The following is an 18,100-nucleotide window of genomic DNA, read 5'->3' on the forward strand; positions in this document are numbered from 1 at the left end:
ACTAAAAATACAAAAAATTAGCTAGGCGTGGTGGTGGGTGCCTGTGGTACCAGCTACTTGGGAGGCTGAGGCAGGAGAATGGCATGAACCCAGGAGGCAGAGCTTGCAGTGAGCTGTGATCTTGCCACTGCACTCCAGCCTGGGCGACAGAGTGAGACTCCTTCTCAAAAAAAAAAGAAAAAAAGAAAAAAGAAAAAGAAAAGAAAAAGAAAAAGAAAAGAAGAGAAAAGAAATTCAAGAGAAAGAGAAAGAAAATTCAAGAAAACCAATACAAATAAATTTAAAAAAAAATTCAGAATATAAATGAGAAATTTACTAAAGAGATTTAACAAAAAAAAAAAAAAAAAAAAAAAAAACTTCTGGAAATGAAAAATTCATTGAAGGAATTACAAAATACAGTTGAAAAGCTTTAACAATAGACTAGACCAAGCAGAAGAATTCCAGAGTTTGAAGACAGTTCTTTCAAATTAACCTTGTCAGACAAAAATAAAGAACAAAGAACTTTTAAAAATGTAAAAAGACTTGAAGAAATATGGGAGTATGTAAATCAACCAAATCTCAAAGTAATAGGTATTCTTGAGGGAGAAGAAGAAAAAGTAAAGCACTTGGAAAACCTATGAGAAAGTAATTCAGGAAACCTTCACTGGTCTTGCTACAGATTCAGACATCCAGATACAAGAAACTCAAAGAACACTTGAGAGATACTTTGCAAGATGAACTTCATCAAGGTATATAATCATCAGGCTTTCCAAACTCATTATAAAAGGAAAAATCCTAAAAGCAACAAGACAGAAGCATCTAATAACATATATATACACACACACACACACACACACACACGTGTGTATATATACACACAATCCCATCAGATTTACAGCGGACTTCTCAGAAGAAACCTTACAAGCCAGAAGAAATAGGAGCCCTATTTTCTATCTTCTTAAGAAAAACACTGCCAGCCAATAATTTCGTGTCCTGCTAAACTAAGTTTCATAAATGAAGGAGAAATAAAGTATTTCCCAGACAAGCAAACCCTAAAGGAATCCATCACCACCAGACTGGTTCTACAAGAAATGTTCAAAGGAGTTCTAAAGATGGAAATGAAAGGGTAACATTTACCATCATAAAAGCACATGAAAGTTTAAAACTCACAGATCTTATAAAGCGATTACACAATTGAGACTACAGGGCAACATTATAACTGGAACAAAACCTTACATATCAATACTAACCTTGAACTTAAATGGACTAAATTCTCCTCTTAAGAGATACAGTCTGGGGGAATGAATTTTTTTTAAAAAATCCAACCTTATGCAGTTTATAAGAAACTTACCTAATGAGTAAAAACATTCACAGACTCAAAGTAAAGGGGTGGGAAATATATTCTATGCAAACATAAATCAAAAACAAGCAGGAGTAACTATATGTACCTCAGATAAAACAGACTTTATAACAGGTAAAACAGTCAATCACAGTGAAAAAAGACCAAAAAAAGTCATTATATGATAAAGGGACCGATTAAACAAGATGTAACAATTCTAAATATATATGCACCCAACACCAGAGCACCCAAGTTCATAAAACAAATACTACTACACATAAGAAAATAGCGATACAATAACAGTGGGGGATGTCGAAACCCCACCTGACAGCACTAGACAGATCACTGAGGCAGAAATTCAATAAAGTAACACTAGACTTAAACTGGACTCAAGATCAAATAGACTAGTCGGGCTCATGCCTATAATCCTAGCACTAGCACTTTGGGAGGCCAAGGTGGGTGGATCACCTCAGGTCAGGAGTTCGAGACCAGCCTGGCCAACATGGCGATACTCCATCTCTACTAAAAACACAAAAACTAGCCAGACATGGTGACACCTGCCGGTAATCCCAGCTACTTGGGAGGTTGAAGTAGGAGAATCACTTGAACCCAGGAGGCGGAAGTTGTAGTGAGCCGAGATCACACCACTGCACTCCAGCCCGGGCGACAGAGAGAGATCAAATACACTGAACAGACATTTATAGAACAGTCTACCTAACAACCACAGAATATTATCTGTGCATGGAACAGTCTCCAAAATATACCATATGCTAACCCACAAAGTAAGTCTCAATAAATTTTTAAAAATTGAAATCATAACAAATATCTTCTTGGACAACAGTGGAAGCAAGAATAGAAATCAATATGAAGATGTGCTCTCAAAACTAAACAAAAACACCTATTCTTGAATAATCTTTAGTTAAATGATTAAATTAAGGCAGAAAATATTTTAAAATTTTTAACGAGTGAAAATAGAGACAACATATCAGAACCTGTGGGATACAGCAAAAGCAGTGCTGAAAGGGAAGTTTATGGGGTTAAATGCCTACATTAAGCAGAAAAGTCAGATGCAGTGGCTTACACCTGTAATCCCAGCATTTTGGGAAGCCAAGGCAGATGGATCACTTGAGATCAGGAGTTAGAGACCAGCATGCCCAACATGGTGAAATACCGTCTATACTAAAAATACAAAAATTATCTGGGCCTGGTGGCAGGTGCCTGTAATCCCAGCTATTCAGGAGCCTGAAGCAGGAGAATTGCTTGAAGTGGTGAGGCAGAGATTGCAGTGAGCCAAGATCGTGCCACTGCTCTCCAGCCTGGGGGACAGACCAAGATTTCATCTCAAACAAACAAACAAAACCAGATTGAAAGATTAGAAATATCTCAAGTTACAGCCCAATGTCACACCTCAAGGAACTAGAAAAACAAGAACAAACCAAACCCAAAGCTGGCAGAAGAAATAACAACGATAAGGGCAGAACTAAATGAAATAGAAACAAAAAAGAAAAAAGAAAAAGAAAGGATTAATGAAACAAAAGCTGGTTATTTGAAAAGGTAAACAAAATTGATAGATTGCTATTAGATTAACCAAGAAAAAAAGATAAAATTCAAATAAAGCACAATCAGAAATGATAAAGATGACGTTAAAACTGGTATCACAGAACTACAAAAGATCATCAGAAAGTACTATGAGCATCTCTACAGGAATAAACTGAAAAACCTAGAAGAAATGGGTAAAATCCTGGAAACATACAATCTCCCAAGATTGAACCAGGAAGAAATAAAAGTCCTAAACAGATGAATAGTAAGTCATGAAATTAAATCAGTAATTTAAAAAAAAATCTCCCAATTTAAAAAAAGGCCCAAGACCAGATAGATTTATAGCTGAATTCTACCAGAGCTACAAAGAAGAACTGGTACCAATCTTACTGAAATTGTTCCAAAAAAAATGAGAAGGAGAGAATCCTTCCTAGCTCATTCTATGAATACAATATTGATTGCCCTGATACCAAAGTCAGGAAAGGAGAAAGAAAGAAAAGAAAGAACAGAACAGAAAGAAAGAACAGAACGGAAAGAAGAGGGAAGGAGAGAGGGAGGCAGGGAAGGAGAGGGAAGGAGAGGAGAAAGGAAGTTAGGAAGGAGAGGAGGAAGGAAGGAGAGAAGGAAGGAAGGAGAGAAGGAAGGAGAGGAGGAAGGAGAGGAGGAAGGAGAGGAGGAAGGAGAGGAGGAAGGAGAGGAGGAAGGAGAGGAGGAAGGAGAGGAGGAATAAAGGAAGGAAGGAAGGAAGGCAACTACAGACCTATATCCCTAATGAACCTAGATGGAAAAATCCTCACCAAAATACTAGCAAACGAAATCCAACAGCACATTGGAAAGATGATACACCATGATCAAGTGGATTTAATACACCATGATCAAGTGGGTTTTATTCCGAGAATGCAATGATAGTTCAACATATGCAAATCAATAAATATGAATCACTAAACAGAATTAAAAACCAACACTGTATGATCATCTCAATAAGTACAGAAAAAGTATTTGATCAAATTTAGTATCCATTCATAGTTAAAAAAATTCAACAAACTAGGCATTGAAAGAACATACCTTAAAATAATAAAAAGCCATCTATGACAGACCAACAGCCAACATTACACTGAACGAGGAAAATTTTAAAGCATTCCATGTAAGAACTGAAACAGAACAAGGAAGCCCATTTTTACCATTTTTATTCAACATAGTACTGGAAGTCCCAGCTAGAGCTGTCAGGCAACAGAAAGAAATAAATAAAAGACACTCAAGTTGGAAAAGAAGAAGTCAAATTATCTGTTTGATGCAGATAAGACCTTATACCTAGAAAACCCTAAAGACTCCTTCAAAACACTCTTAGATTTGATAAATTAATAAAGTTGTAAGATACAAAAATCAATGAACAAAAATGAGTAGCATTTTTATACACCAATAATAATCAAGTTGAAAATCAAGTCAAGAAGGCAATTCCATTTACAATAGCTACAAAACACACACACACACACACACCCCTAGGAATACATTTAATCAAGGAAATGAAACATCTCTACAAGAAGAACTATAAACCATTGATGAAAGAAATCATAAGGACAGAAACAAATGGAAAAATACCTTATGCTCATGGATTGAAAGAATCAGTATCATTAAAATGACCATACTGCCCAAAGCAATCTATAGATTCAGTGCAATTTCTATCAACTTACTAAGGTCATTTTTCACAGATTTAGAAAACACAATTCCAAAATTCATATGCAACCCAAAAAAAGACAAAGTAGCCAAAGCTATCCTAAGTAAAAAGAACCAAGTTGGAAACATCACATTACTTGACTTCAAATTATACTACAAGGCTATAGTAACCAAAACAGCATTGTACTGGTATTAAAAAAGACACATAGATCAATTGAACAGAAAAGAGAACCCAGAAATAAGCCCACATATCTACAACCAACTGATCTTTGACAAAGTTGACAAAAACATACACTGGGGGGAAATGACACTATTTAATAAATGGTGCTTGCAAACTGGATAGCCATATACAGAAGAATAAAATTGAACCCGTTTATCTTACCATATACAAAAATTAACTCAAGATGGACTAAAGGCTTAAGCATAGGACTTGAAACTATGAAAATCCTAGAAAAAAAAAAACCTGGGAAAAACTCTTCTGGACATTGACCTAGGCAAATAATTTATGACTATGTCCTCAAAAGCAAATGAAACAAAAACAAAAATAGACAAATGGGACTTAATTGAACTAAAAAGCTTCTGCACAGCAAAATAAACAATCAACAGAGTACACAACCTACAAAATGGGAGAGAATATTCATAAACTATGCATCCAACAAAGGGCTAATATCCAGAATCTACAAGGAACTCAAACAGGTCTACAAGAAAAAAACAAATAACCCTATTAAAAAGTGAGCAAAGGATGTGGACAGACAGTTCTCAAAAGAAGACATACAAGCAGCCAACAAACATATGAAATAATGCTCACCATTACTAATCATCATAGAAATGCAAATTTAAACCACAGTGAGATACCATCTTATACCATTCAGAATGGCTATCACTAAAAGTCAAAAACAATATATGTTGGTGAGAAGGTGGAGAAAGAAAATGCTATACACTGTTGATAAGAATGTAAATCAGTACAGCCTCTAAGAAAAACAGTATGGAGAGTTCTCAAAGAGTTAAAAGTAGAACTACCCTATAATCCAGAAATCCTACTAGTGTCTGCCCCCAAAAAAAGAAATTCTTACGTAAAAGACACCAGCACTTGAATGTTTATCGCAGCACTGTTCACAATAGCAAAGTCATGGAATCAATCTAAATGTCCATCAATGGATGACTGAATAAAGAAAATGTAGGATATATACACCATGGAATACTACTCTGCTATAAAAAAAAAGGATGAAATCATGTATTGTACAGCAATGTGTATAGAAAAACTGGAGGCCAAGACCCTAACTGAAATAAATGCATGTTCTTACATATAAGTGGAAGCTAAATAATGGGTACACAGGGACATAGGGAATAGAATAATCAACACTGGAGACTCCAAAAGGTGAGAAGGCATGACAGTTGAAAAATTACCTATTAGGTACAATGTTCACTATTTGGGCAATGGGTACACTAAAAACCCAGACTTTATCACTATGCAATATATCCACTTAACAAAACTGCGTGTGTACCTGCTAAATCTATAAAAATTTAAAAAGTTATTTTAAGGCAGATATTGTCAGATTTGGATAAGGTAAATAAGACTCAACATGGCTGGGCGCGGTGGCTTACGCCTGTAATCCCAGCACTTTGGGAGGCCGAGGCAGGCGTATCACGAGGTCAGGATATCAAGACCATCCTGGCTAACACGGTGAAACCCCGTCTCTATCAAAAATACAAAAAATTAGCCGGGCGTAGTGGCGGGTGCCTGTAGTCCCAGCTACTCGGGAGGCTGAGGCAGGAAAATGGCGTGAACCCGGGAGGCGGAGCTTGCAGGGAGCCAAGATCGCGCCACTACACTCTAGCCTGGGCGACAGCGAGACTCCGCCTCAGAAAAAAAAAAAAAAAAAAAATCTGAGATACATACACAGGAAATTACAAAACATTATTGAAAGAAATTAGAGAAGATCTAAATAAAGATACATTTCATAATGGATTAAAAGATTTACTATTATTAAGATGACAATATTCCCCTGATCTATAGAGTCAACACAATCCTTATCAAAATATCACTGAAGTTTTTGCAGAAATAGACAAGCTGATCTTAAAATTAATGTAGAAATTCAAGTAACTCAGAATAACCAAAGCACTCAGGAAAAAAACTAAATTGGAGGACTCACCCTTTCTCATTTGAAACTTACTACAAAGCTACTGTAATAAAGATAGTATGGTCATGAAACAGAACAGATATATACATCAGTAGAATGGAATTAACAGTGTAGAAAGAATCCCTTACATTTACAGTCTGTTGATTTTTTTGTTAAGACAGTGTCTTGCCTTGTTACTCAGGCTGGAGTACAGAGGGACTGTCATAGTTCACTGCAACACCACACTTTGAGCTCAAGAATTCCTCCCACCTCAGCCTCCCGAGCAGCTGGGACTATGGGCACATGCCATCCCACTCAGTTTACAGTGAGTTTTTTTTTTTTTTTTTTTTGAAACAGGGTCTCACTTTGTTGCCCAGGCTAGGGTGCAGTGGCATAATCATGACTCGCTGCTGCCTTAATCTCCTAGGCTCAAGCAATCCTCCTGCCTCAGCCTCCTGAGTAGCTGGGACTACTGATGTGTGTCACCACACCTGGCCAATTTATTTATTTATTTTTTAAGACAGGGTCTCGGCCCGGCACGGTGGCTCACGCCTGTAATCCCACCACTTTGGGAGGCCAAGGCGGGTGGATCACCTAAGGTCGGGAGTTCAAGACCAGCCTGACCAACATGGAGAAACCCCATCTCTACTAAAAATACAAAATTAGCCAGGCATGGTGGTGCATGCCTGTAATCCCAGCTACTCAGGAGGCTGAGGCAGGAGAATCGCTTGAACCCGGGAGGTGGAGATTGCAGTGAGCCGAGATCATACCATTGCACTCCAGCGTGGGCAAAAAGAGCGAAACTCCGTCTCAAAAAAAAAAAGACAGGGTCTCACTCTGTTGCCCAGCCTGGAGTGCAATGGCACAATCATGGCTGCAGCTTCGACCTCCCAGGCTTAAGCAATTCTCCCACCTCAGGCTCCCAAGTACCACAGGTGGTACCACAAGCACACAACACCATGCCTGGCTATTTTGTTGCTGTTTTTTATTTTTTGCAGAGACAGAGTCTCCCTATGTTGCCCAGGCTGGTCTCAAACTCCTGGGCTCAAGCTATTCTCCTGCCTCGCCCCCTCAAAGTGCTGGGATTACAGGTGTGAGCCACCACACCTGGCCCAGTCAGTTGATTTTTTAATGAAGTTGCCAAGACCATTCAATGAGTAAAAGGATAGAATATTCACAAATGGTGCTGAGACAACTATATAGCTACATGTAAAAGAATGTAGGAAGTTAGACCCTTTTTCACACCATATACAAAAAATAACACAAGATATATGTATAAATATAAAAGCTAAAGCTATAAAAAAAAGTTAGAAGAAAAATGAGTAAATATTTTTACCTTGGTTCAAATGATGGTTTTTTAGATGCATCACCAAAAGCATAAGCAACCAAAGAGAAATTAAACAAATCATACCATCAAAATAAAAAACTTGTGTTCATCAAAGGATACTTCCAAGAAAATGAATAGACAGCCCACAGAATTGGAGAAAATACTAGCAAATCATATGTCAGGTAAGGGTCTAGTATCCAGAATGTATAAGGAACTGTTACAACTCAATGATAAAAAGATAAATAACAAATTAAAAGTGGGCAAATTGTCTGAATAGACATTTCCATGAAGTATAAATGGCCAAGAAGCACATGAAAAGGTGCTCAACATCATTAGCCATTAGCGAAATGAAAATCAAAACCACAATGAGATATTTCAAAACTACTAGGATTGCACAATATATGTATATATGTATGTGTGTATATATACATACACATACATATAAAGACAGACAACAACAAGTGTTGGTGAGGATGTGGAGGAACTTGGACTTTTGTACATTGCTGGTGGGAATGTAAAATGGTACAGCTTTGGAAAATAGTCTGGCATTTCCTCAATAGGTTAAACATAGAGTTACTATATGATCCAGTTATTCTAATCCTAGGTATATACTCAGGCCAAATGAAAACATTAATCTACACAAACACTTGTACACAAATGTTCAGAGCAACATTATTCACAACTGCCAGAAAAAAGGAAACAATTCAAATGACCATCAACTGATGAATGGATTAATAAACTGTCGTAGATCCAGTCAGTAGAACATTATTTAGCAATAAGGATGAAATTATCATACACACTTCAACACAGATCAACCTTGAAAGCATTATGCTAAGTGAAAGAAACCACCACAAAAAAAACACATTATATGATTTCGTTTATATGAAATGTCCGGAATAGATAAATCTATAGTGACAAAGTAAATTAGCGGTTGCCAAGGACTGGGGTTGGAATGGGGACTGACTGCTATGGGGAGTGACTGCTAATGAGCATAGAATATTATTTTGGGGTGATAAAAATGTTCTAAACTTGATTATAGAAATGAGACACGATAGTTCCCTTGACCCACTTCGTGGGTGGGAATGAAAGTGGCTCGTTTCACTTAGCCCGCCACTAGCCACTCCTTGCGAGACAGTGTGCGCGAGCAAGCGAGTGTGGGAACTGGAGGGAGTGAACGCTGAAACTGGCCAGTCACTCCTCTCTGGCGGGAGCAGGCTCTGTGCGGGCCCTACAGCAGCATCCAAGCCCCTGTCCTCTTGGCACCCGAGCTCTTCCAGGAAGAATTAGGTCACCCAACCGGATTGAAGGGTAGTTATGTGGAAGATTTTATTGGGTAATGGCTCTCAGCAGGATGGGAGTTGGAAAGGGGATGGTGCGGGAAGAAAGTGATTTTTGCCTGAAGCCACACTATCTGAAGTTAGTTGCCTATTTGTAGTCTCTGACACTCAGTTGCTGCTTCTCCGCTTGCTGCGCATATACCCGGCGCTCAGCCGTTTGTGTTGCTCTGCCAGCTGAAGTCTTTTATATATGCGCACAGGATAGGGGCATGGCAGGCCAAAAAGCAACATTTGAGTACAAAAATGGAGTCAGCTGTTTTCACACAGGGCTGTGGTTCCAGGTTTAAGGGTGCGGTTTAGCCAGGAGCCAAGCCATTCTGTATCATTTCACCCCTCTGAAGAGGCACATCTAACTGCCATTAGAATATGGACAACGACCGGTCTTTCCTTTCCTCCCAGAAGTCCACCCAAGGATCCCCAGCGAAAGAGAGCCATAGTCCGAGTCTCTGGCTGCCTGCCTGTTTGGAGCTTTGATGGCCTCTAGGTGAGAGAAAAAACAAGCTTTACAAGGCCAAATATGCATGCATCAAACATGTATTATAGAAGGAAAGAATCTAGTGTGAAATATTACAGAAATAAAAAGTGAAATATGCTAGTAACATTGTACCCCAAGCTCTCACCCTGGTGAAAGAAATTAAACCTTGTATGAGAGCAGTTAAACTTTGAGAGATAACTGCTCTTGTCACGTCTGTGGCAGTTAACAGGTGAACCCTAGGAATTCTGGGGTCTGTGGGCTTGCATGGTGGTCATTAAAGCTTCTTCCTCTTTCTTGTGTCTAAATGACCAAGCTGCCACTTTCAGGAGGTCCCCTAAAATGCTACCTGGTCCCAGGGTGCCTTTCTAAGTTTAAACTGGAGGTGGTCAAGTTTATTGGTTGCCCATTCTGAAAGAGAGGGAATTTGGTGTCTCTCATTCCCTTTCTTCTTTCAGTGAAATCTTGGGGTGTGAGGGAGAAAGAAAGCAGGCATTCCCCCTTTCTCTTCTTTTTGTCTGAATCTCGGCAACCTTGGCAGGTGCCACCCATGCATGCCAATGAGGCTTGCACCCAGAAGCAGGGAGGGCCTAGAAAATAAGAATTACCCACACTCATCTGTGCCTCTACCTACCCTACTGTCGACAACCTTTGAGCTCCCTTGGTCTCATTTATGCCGTGTAGCATGGCCTCCTTCCAGGAAGCAGGGGGTTAATTGGCAGGAATCGGTCCTGCCCAGTTATTTACACTGGGCCTGTTGCGTGGCTTTTGTTCCCTCAGATCTGGTTTTCCTTTCTAGGGCCTCAACCTCAAGTTTAGAAACAAGTTTTAGATCTCCCCCCCGCCCCCCCCCCCCACACACAAATGGTATTTCAGAGGCTGCATGGATTCATTTAAATTTAAGTCCAAGAGGGACTTCGCCAAATTATCAGCCAGGAGGGGTTGCTCCTCTGTTGCCTCCCTGTCATAAACAAAGTTGAGGTAGGAAAAGAATCCTCTCGCTTAGAAAAGAAAAAAAGCTTGAATTACCTAAGTTGGGGGGACCTGGGGGAAGGGTCTCTTGCTCTGTTGAAATGGGTTTCTTTAATCACTGTATCCCTCCTCTGGTTCAGACCGGCTAGACCTCGGTGAAGGGAAACAGCCAACATTCCTTTTACCTAAAGGAAAGAGAGAGGTGGCAGGGTCTTGGAAAAGACACAAATTCGACAGTTCCTCATTTTAACTCACTCTTTTTCATATCCTGGACAGGCCCCCATATGAGACAGGACTGTTCCCTTCACCTTAACCCCCTTCGTGGGCGGGAACCTGGCTGCAGAGCGTGCGAGTGCGGGAACCGGAGCTAACGAATGCTGGAACCGGCCAGTCACCCCTCTCTGGCGGGAATAGGCTCTGTACGGGCTTCACAGCAGCGTCCAAGCCCTGCCCTCTCGGCACCCGGGTGCCTGTCCGGCGTCCAGGAAGAATTAAGTCACATGAACGGATTGAAGAGTAGTGTATGCGGAGGATTTGATTGAGTGGTGGCTCCTGGTGGGATGGAAACTGGAAAGTAGATGGTGAGAGAGGATCATCTTTCCCGGAAGCCGCACCGTCTGAAGTTAGCTGCGTCTACCTCTAGTCTTCAACACTCCGTTGCTGCTTCTCTGCTCGCTGCTCAGCCGCTTGTGTTGATCTGCCGGCTGAAGTCTTTTTTATGGCCACAGGATAGGGGCGTGGCAGGCCAAAAAAGCAACATTTGCGCAGAAAAACAGGGTCAGCTGTTTTCAAGGCCGTGATTCCAGGCTTAAGGGTAGGGTTTAGCTGGGAGCCCAGCCGTTCTGTATCAGTGATAGTTGCACAACTATAAATATACTAACAACTATTAAATTGTGTACTTTAAGTTAACTGTATGATATATGAATTATATCTAAGTAATTTTTTTAAAAATATGCATATACCTTAGTCTAGCTATTCCAGGTCTAGTAATATATACTACAGTGATAGTAGCATAAAGATATAATATGTGGTTTATAATAATATAATAAAATAAATAATAAATATAATAATAAAAATAATAAATATTGGAAATACTTAATCTTGCAAATGCATGATCAGTAAGGTAGTGGAGGCAACTAGGTTTCCCAGGAGCTCCAGGCTTCTCAACTTCTGAGTAGCAATCTCAAGGAAGTACATACTCTGACTGAAACTGTTTATGTTACAGACCTACTCTTTAGACCAATCACTGTTCCCATAGAGATAGCTCATTATGATTTGAGGAGTCAGAATCATGTGCCCACTGCTGAAATCAGGAATTCAGGGTCCTGGGACAGACATCCGTGCCACCCACCTAATGTTTTCTGGAAGTTTGACTTTAAAAGGAAGAAGAGAGCAAGAGATCAATATAGCTAGAGTGTGGAGATGAGGTGTTTTCTTTAGAATAGACGTGACTTGAACATGTTTAAATGCTTGTGCAGAGTAGCCAATATAGAGGGAGCAGTTAAAGACACAAAAGAAATGGAACATTTCTAATCAATACATCTCACGAAATTATTATTTCCCACTACGCCTCAGAAAATTATATTCAATAAAGGAATTTGTTTCTGGATCCTTGGAGGATTAACTTTCCTCTTCATGCTTAGGCAATACAAAGTTGAATCACCACTTTAAACCACATAACACAGACTAGAAGGTGAAACTCCAATGCACAGGCCATTATGTTAATCAATAGTTCAACCTTCTTTTTTTTTTCTTTTTTGAGACGGAGTTTTATGCTCTTGTTGCCCAGGCCGGAGTGCAATGGCGCAATCTCGGCTCACTACAACCTCTGCCTCCTGGGTTCAAGCAGTTGTCCTGCCTCAGCCTCCCACGTAGCTGGGATAACAGGCATGCAGCACCACACCCAGCTAATTTTGTGTTTTTAGTAGAGACGAGGTTTCACCATGTTGGCCAGGCTGGTCTTGAACTCTTGACCTCAGGTGATCCACCAGCCTCAGCCTCCCGAAATTCTGGGATTACAGGCATGAGCCACCGCACCCAGCTGCAACCTTCATTAAAAATAGGATTCCCTCCACTCACTCGTTTACCCAGTTAGTGTGTAATTGTGGCAGGCCATCTGTCTTTGCAAAAGGGAATGTGGTAATCATTGTTTTTTTTGTTCACCTCTTCTCACATTCTCAGCTGCTGTAGCTGACCCCTCTTAGTTGGAAAACGAGGAAGGAGGAGAAGAAAGGGAAGCAGAAAGTTCTTCCTTGACTGGTACTATTTTAAGACGGCTTTGCACTCTCTGGTTTTGGCAGATGTTTAAAGCTGAGTCATACTTAAAGATGGTTTCATGGATTCTTTGGACACTATCCTGCAGGACCCTTCCAACTACAACTCCTATGACATGGGCCAAATGTTCTTTTCTTATAGTTCCTGATCCACCCTTAGCTGGAAACAAGAGCCCACTTCTCAGAAGCTCTGTTGGGGACCCATTGTCTTCCCAGGCAATCTTAGAAAAATCTCTTGCTAAGTGAAGGTATGTGTTTTCCTCATTAAGTGAATCGAGTCATTGTTTTAGGTTATCTGCAGCCAAAGGCATTTTCACTGGTAGAGCAACATGCATAAATTTTTTATCTTCCCGGTGTCCTGTTTAATTTAATAGGAGGAGAGTTGCTATTTGTTTGTGTGTTTTATATCTCTTTAGAAAATTTCAGTGGTCCTGTCCAGGTGTGGTGGCTCACGCCTGTAATCCCAGAACTTGAGGAGGCCAAGGTGGGCAGATCACCTGAGGTCGGGAGCTCGAGACCAGCCTGACCAACATGGAGAAACCGCGTCTCTACTAAAAATACAAAATTAGTCAGACGTGGTGGTGCATGCCTGTAATCCCAGCTACTTGGGAGGCTGAGCCAGGAGAACAGAATTGCTTGAACCTGGAAGGCTGAGTTTGCGGTGAGCCGAGATGGCGCCATTGCACTCCAGCCTGGGCAATGAGAGCGAAACTCTGTTTCAAAAAAAAAAAAAAAAAAAAGAAAATTTCAGTAGTCCTAATTTAGAAGGTTTAAGCTTCATTCATTCAGAGCCTCAGAGAAAAGCCTTGTTATATAAGAAGAATATTGAGGAAATTGTTAAATTGATTATGATTATGAATAAAAACTATAATAAAGAATTATTTTTTAAGGTCTTGAGAATCTTATCCCAAAACCAGCAAACGGCAGAGTTCCTGGACTTTTCTCCTTGAACCTTCCTAACTGAGCTTTCTCTGAGAGTTTTAGGAAATTAGATGGAATGCCGGTATGTTTTAGGCAGTAACTGTAATATATATATATATATATATATTTTTTTTTTTTTTTTTTTGAGACGGAGTCTTGCTCTGCCGCCCAGGCTGGGGTGCAGTGGCCGGATCTCAGCTCACTGCAAGCTCCGCCTCCCAGGTTTACGCCATTCTCCTGCCTCAGCCTCCCGAGTAGCTGGGACTACAGGCGCCCGCCACCTCACCCGGCTACTTTTTTTTTGTATTTTTTAGTAGAGACGGGGTTTCACCGTGTTAGCCAGGATAGTCTCGATCTCCTGACCTCGTGATCCGCCCATCTCGCCCAAAGTGCTGGGATTACAGGCTTGAGCCACCGCGCCCGGCCCGTAACTGTAATATATTAATAGCTGCCTTGAAAACTGACAAGAAACCAAAAGAAATAGAACAAAGAGACTAATTTTGTACCCAGCTACATACTAAACATAAAATGATCCAATCTGAACCTAAATGTAACTGCCACTTTCAGATGTCTATTTAATTTATAAGTAACTTATATTCTATTATAAAAGATTCAAGCAATCTGAAAGTTCCTTTCCTTTTTTTATAAGTATTTGCATACATACACATAGCTTTGAATATTTTACATAAATGAAATCATAAATGTATTGTTCTATGACTTGCATTTTTTAAAATTTGGGGGTTTTTTTGTTGTTGTTTCTTTGTTTTGTTTTGGTTTGGTTTTTTTTAAGACGGACTCTCACTCTGTTGCCCAGGCTGGAGTGCAATGGCACTATCTGAGCTTACTGCAACCTCTGCCTCCTGGGTTCAAGTGATTCTCCTGACTCAGCCTCCTGACTACCTGGGATTACAGGTGCACACCACCACTCCTGGCTAAATTTTTGTATTTTAGTAGAAATGGGGTTTCACCACGTTGTCCAGGCTGGTCTCAAACTCCTGAGCTCAGGCAATCCACCTACCTTGGCTTCCCAAAGTGCTGGGATTACAGGCATGAGCCACCGCGCCCGGCCTAATAATTTGTTTTGAAAATTTTCCAAGTCTGTGTACCAAGCTCATTTTAGCAACTGCGTAATATTCAATAGTAGGGTGTATATATTATTTATTCAATCTTATCTATTAATGGATATTTAGATTCCTTCCCATTTTTAGTTATTAAAAACAATACTATTCTGTTAATAAACATGAGTAATAAACATTCTGTTACTCATATGTTTCTATAGCATTTGAAAAAATCAACTGAAACAGTATACAACTAGAATGACATAATATCCTCTTAACCACTCCTGCATATAGGCTTGCTTCAAGTTTTTACTTTAGTTGCATATAGAGAATGGTCTAATTGGTAATAATATACCATTGAAACAAATACAGTACTGCCTGCATGAATATAACCTAAAATAGTATCCTTAATAAATGTCACTTGTGTCTCAAAATGGAACTGCAATAGACAAATTCATGAGATGACCAATCTAATTGAGAATGCAAGCCAACTTTAGGTGGAATTTATTATTCCTTTCTTCCTTCTTTCTTTCCTTCTTTTTTTTTTTTTTTTTTTTTTGAGACGGAGTCTCGCTTTGTGGCCCAGGCTGGAGTGCAGTGGCCGGATCTCAGCTCACTGCAAGCTCCGCCTCCCGGGTTCATGCCATTCTCCTGCCTCAGCCTCCCAAGTAGCTGGGACTACAGGCGCGCGCCACCTCGCCCGGCTAGTTTTTTGTACTTTTTAGTAGAGACGGGGTTTCACCATATTAACCAGGATGGTCTCGATCTCCTGACCTCGTGATCTGCCCGTCTCGGCCTCCCAAAGTGCTGGGATTACAGGCTTGAGCCACCGCGCCCGGCCTTTCTTTCCTTCTTCATTCTTTTTTTTGCCCTTCTTTTCATTTTTTCTCTTCCTTCCCTCCTTCCATCCTTCCTTTTTTCCTTCCTCTCACACTAGGCTATCACTAACCATTTATTTATTTATTTATTTATTTATTTATTTTTATTTTTTTTAGTTTTTGAGACAGAGTTTCGCTCTTGTTGCCCAGGCTGGAGTGCAGTGGCGCGATCCCCGGCTCACCGTTATCTCCGGCTCACCGCAACCTCCGCCTCCTGGGTTCAAGCAAGTCTCCTGCCTCAGCCTCCCGAGCATCTGGGATTAGAGGCGTGTGCCACCACACCCGGCTAATTTTGTATTTTTAGTAGAGACGGGGTTTCTCCATGTTGGTCAGGCTGGTCTTGAACTCCCAACCTCAGGTGATCCGCCCACCTTGGCCTTCCAAAGTGCTGGGATTACAGGCGTGAGCCACCACGCCCGGCCACTAACCATTTATTGAATATGTTAGAATACACCTTTCAAGTCTTGGTGCCTCATTACCCATTGAGACATAAGTGTGTAATTATTATGTATGGACTAGGCACAGTGGCTCAAGTCTGTAATCCCAGAACTTTGGGAGGCTGAGGCAGGTGGATCACCTGAGGTCAGGAGTTCAAGACCAGCCTGGCCAACATGGCAAAACACCGTCTCTACTAAAAACACAAAAAATTAGCTGGATGTGGTGGCAGGCTCCTGTAATCCCAGCTACTAGGGAGGCTGAGGCAGGAGAATTATTTAAACCTGGGAGGCAAAGGTTGCAGTGAGCCAAGATCTGCCATTGCACTCCAGTCTGGGTGACAAGAGCAAGACTCCATCTCTAAATAAATAAAATAAAATTATTATGTATGGACAACAAAGAGGTGTTTCAAATTTACACACTGTTAGAAGACTACAAGATCTGTTTTGATAAGTGATTCTCTTTTAAGCAGTTACAGAATTACACTTGTCAAACTGTTTGTTTTTCATTACAAGGGAAGACTCAGATTACATTTTTACTGCCTGAAAGAAAACCCTCCCATGCTTTTCATGTTATGTAGCCTATAAATAGATGTTCTCATTCAGCAGAAAGGAAGCAGAAATGTGATAAGTTTTACATAAGGCATGAAATATTCCTGTGGTTCATGGTTGGACAAACTGAACAATGAAACCAAATCTCCCTCACATATTATAGTCTGCATTAGCAGGAATTCTTAATTTGGCAACCTAAGAATATTGTAACAGAATCAAGGTCTGAAGGCATCAGAGGGTATTTTTAGACTTCTATGGGGTCATGGTCTGCTCTTTTTAGGTGTGGATTTCACATATTAAAATTCAGTAACTAGTTTTCCAAACTTCATAAAGCCAGTAAGGCAGTAAGCATAATGAAAAACTGCTATGGGTCCCAAATTATAACAAAGGATACCTTTTAATTTTAATTCCAATATTGTTTTCAATAGTATTCCAACATGTTTCCTGTTGTGCCCTGGTATTCTTAGGCAGCCAGTTGTAAAAGGCTTCTTTGATTTGGCAGTAAAGAGCCCACAAAGGAATGAGCACTAAGTTATTCATTATCCATTAGCAGGTTAGGTATCAGTCAAGTGAGGCAATGGATAACATTTCTTGTATGGGTCTAAGAAACTTGTGAAACAGAATTTCCTGGCAGGTTAAATATAATTTAACCATACTGAATAAAGAAAATTTTCAGGGACTTTGTAAATAGATTTCTTAGAAGGATTTAAAAGTGGCTTAAGTTTTTCAGTTCAGTCTTTTAAAAAAAAAAATCTTAAATTATACTCTCAGCATTTTCATACTAACACTCAGAGCAACCTCTTTATACTTTGAAGATATTTTTAAAATGTAATGAATTAGAATCAAGTTTGAACTTGTATCGGTAAATACACTTACAAAATTAGGGAGAATTTTTTTCTTCAATGCACTAGTAAATCCAGAAGGGATTTTCATTCTAATTCTGACTCATTCTAAGTAATCTAGGTAACTGTTGCAAGTATTTTGTACTGTTTGTGATTTATAAATCATGAGTGCTTTCTGATATGTTGATTGTATCATGAAGTAGTGTTCCAATATTCAGATTTTTGAAGTATTTAAAATGTTTTTACTAACCAATCAAATAGGTTTTTTAAAAAGACTATTATTGGCTCTTAATGTTGCAGCAAATGCATTTTATCCGATTCCTGCTCGGTGGTTATATGAAATCAGATCCTGACAGGTGGAAGATCCATCCATTACTCATTTT

The 18,100-nt window shown here is 39.8% G+C and overlaps 1 long non-coding RNA gene across 3 annotated transcripts in view; it reads right to left on the reverse strand.

Moving 5' to 3' along the window:
• Nucleotides 1-11,450, reverse strand: part of LOC135969678 (uncharacterized) — a 69,832-nt gene extending 58,382 nt beyond the window's left edge. For 2 of the 3 annotated variants that reach the window (XR_010585039.1, XR_010585038.1), the window contains exon 1: nt 10,817-11,450. This is a non-coding gene — a long non-coding RNA (uncharacterized lncRNA). The remainder of the gene's footprint in view (nt 1-10,816) is intronic. The other variant, XR_012430873.1, reaches the window with a different exon arrangement.
• Nucleotides 11,451-18,100: the final 6,650 nt, after the last annotated feature.

This window comes from Macaca fascicularis, chromosome 2, assembly GCF_037993035.2.
Source record: "Macaca fascicularis isolate 582-1 chromosome 2, T2T-MFA8v1.1".
Lineage (NCBI taxonomy): Eukaryota > Metazoa > Chordata > Mammalia > Primates > Cercopithecidae > Macaca > Macaca fascicularis.